Source organism: Triticum urartu, chromosome 5A (genome assembly GCF_056163025.1).
Source record: "Triticum urartu cultivar PI428250 chromosome 5A, HENAU_Tu73, whole genome shotgun sequence".
Taxonomy (NCBI): Eukaryota; Viridiplantae; Streptophyta; class Magnoliopsida; order Poales; family Poaceae; genus Triticum; species Triticum urartu.
In genome coordinates, this window is record NC_141877.1 from 330,651,495 (window position 1) to 330,654,829 (window position 3,335).

A 3,335-nucleotide genomic window follows, 5' to 3' on the forward strand; every position below is an offset into this window, starting at 1 on the left:
CCGCAAGTTGGTCACCGAAACATACATCAAGTGAATCACGTGATATCCCATTGTCACCACAGATATCCACGGCAAGACATACATCAAGTGTTCTCAAATCTTTAAAGACTCAATCCGATAAGATAACTCCAAAGGGGAAACTCAATCCATTACAAGAGAGTAGAGGGGGAGGAGAAACATAAGATCCAACTATAATAGCAAAGCTCGCGATACATCAAGATCATATCACCTCAAGAACACGAGAGAGAGAGAGATCAAAACACATAGCTACTGGTACATACCCTCAGCCCCGAGGGAGAACTACTCCCTCCTTGCCATGGAGAGCACCGGGATGATGAAGATGGCCACCGGAGAAGGATTCCCCCTCCGGCAAGGTGCCGGAACGGGTCTAGATTGGCTTTCGGTGGCTACGGAGGCTTCTGGCGGCGGAACTCCCGATCTATTGTGCTCCCCGATGTTTTTAGGGGTATATGGAGATATATAGGCGGAAGAAGTACGCCAGGGGGGCCACGAGGGTGGATGGCGCGCCCAGGGGGGTGGGCGCCCCCTGCCTCGTGGCCTCCTCGCAGGTCCCCCGACGTGCACTCCAAGTCTTCTGGGCTTCTTTCCTTCCAAAAATGAGTTTCGTGAAGTTTCAGGTCAATTGGACTCCGTTTGATTTTCCTTTTCTTCGAAACCCTAAAACAGGGTAAAAACAGAAACTCGCACTGGGCTCTTGGTTAATAGGTTAGTCCCAAAAATGATATAAAAGTGTATAAAAAAGCCCATAAACATTCAAAACAGTAGATAATATAGCATGGAGCAATAAAAAATTATAGATACGTTGGAGACGTATCAGCATCCCCAAGCTTAATTCCTGCTCGTCCTCGAGTAGGTAAATGATAAAAATAGAATTTTTGATGCGGAGTGCTACTTGGCGTAATTTCAATGTAATACTTCTGAATTGTGGTATGAATATTCAGATCCGAAAGATTCAAGACAAAAGTTCACATTGACATAAAAATGATAATATTTCAAGCATACTAACTAAGCAATTATGTCTTCTCAAAATAACATGGCCAAAGAAAGTTCATCCCTACAAAATCATATAGTTTAGTCATGTTTCATTTTCATCACACAAGAATGCTCTCATCATGCACAACCCCGATGACAAGCCAAGCAATTGTTTCATACTTTAGTAATCTCAAACTCATAAACTTTCACGCAATACATGAGCGCGAGCCATGGATATAGCACTTGGGTGGAATAGAATATAATGAGGGGGGTGGAGAAGACAAAAAGGAGAAAGTCTCACATCAACGAGGCTAATCAATGGGCTATGGAGATGCCCACCGATTGATGTTAATGCAAGGAGTAGGGATTGCCATGTAGCGGATGCACTAGAGCTATAAATGTATGAAAGCTCAACAAAAGAAACTAGTGGGTGTGCATCCAACTTGCTTGCTCACGAATACCTAGGGCACTTGAGGAGGCCAATTGTTGGAATATACAAGCCAAGTGCTATAATGAAAATTCCCACTAGTATATGAAAGTGATAACTCAAGAGACTCTCTATATGAAGAACATGGTGCTACTTTGAAGCACAAGTGTGAAGAAAAAAGATAGTAGCATTGCCCCTTTTTATTTATTTTCTTTTTTTTGGGCCTTATTTTTTTTCTTTGGCCTTTCTCTCTATTTTTTTGGGACAATGCTCTATTGAATGATGATCATCACACTTCTATTTATTTACAACTCAATGATTACAACTCGATACTAGAACAAAGTATGAATCTATATGGATGCCTCCGGCGGTGTACCGGGATATGCAATGAACCAAGAGTGACAAGTATGAAAAAATTATGAATGGTGGCTTTGCCAAGAATACTATGTCAACTACATGATCATGCTATGCAATATGACAATGATGAATGTGTCATGATAAACTGGATGGTGGAAAGTTGCATGGAAATATATCTCAGAATGGCTATGTAAATGCCATAATTGGTAGGTATGGTGGCTGTTTTGAGGAAGATATAAGGAGGTTTATGTGTGAAAGAGCGTATCATATCACGGGGTTTGGATGCACCGGCGAAGTTTGCACCAACTCTCGATGTGAGAAAGGGCAATGCATGGTACCGAAGAGGCTAGCAAGGATGGAAGGGTGAGAGTGCGTATAATCCATGGACTCAACATTAGTTATAAAGAACTCACATACTTATTGCAAAAATCTACAAGTCATCAAAAACCTCGGCACTACGCGCATGCTCCTAGGGGATAGATTGGTAGGAAAAGACCATCGCTCGTCCCCGACCGCCACTCATAAGGAGGACAATCAAACAACACCTCATGTTTCAAATTTGTTGCATAACGTTTACCATACGTGCATGCTACGGGACTTGCAAACTTTAACTCAAGCACTTCTCAAATTCACAATTACTCTACTAGTATGACTTTGATATTACTACCTCCATATCTCAACAATTATCAAGCATCCAACTTTTCTTAGTATTCAACACACTCAAAAGAAAGTTTCACAAATCTTGAATACCAAGCATGTTATTATTAAGCAAATTACCATGATATTAAGACTCTCAAAATAATTTAAGTGAAGCATGAGAGATCAATAGTTTGTTTAAAACAAATCCACCACCGTGCTCTAAAAGATATAAGTGAAGCACTAGAGCAAATGACAAACTACTCCGAAGGATATAAGTGAAGATCAATGAGTAGTTGAATAATTATGCAACTATGTGAAGACTCTATAACATTTAATAATTTCAGATCTTGGTATTTTATTCAAACAGCAAGGAAAGCAAAATAAAATGACATTCTAAGAATATCAAACATCATGTGAAGAAGCAAAAACTTAGTATCAACCGATACTAACCGATAGTTGTTGAAGAAGAAAGGTGGGATGCCAACCGGGGCATCCCCAAGCTTAGACGCTTGAGACTTCTTGAAATATTATCTTGGGGTGCCTTGGGCATCCCCAAGCTTGAGCTTTTGTGTCTCCTTAAGTCCTCTCATATCACGTTCTCCCTAAATCTCAAAAGCTTCATCCACACAAAACTCAACAAGGACTCGTGAGATAAGTTAGTATAAACCATTGCCAAAACCTTATCATACTCTACTGTAGCAAATCACTAAAATTATTATTCTTCATTGCATACTAAATGCCTCTGCATATTTAATAGTCCTATCCTCAAATAGAATCATTAAAGAAGCAAACATATGCAAACAATGCAAACATAACAGCAATCTACCTAAACAGGATAGTCTGTAAAGGATGCTGCAACATCCATAGTTCCCTAGCTCCAAAAAGTGTCCCAAAGTTCAACCAACACAAAGGACCTCAA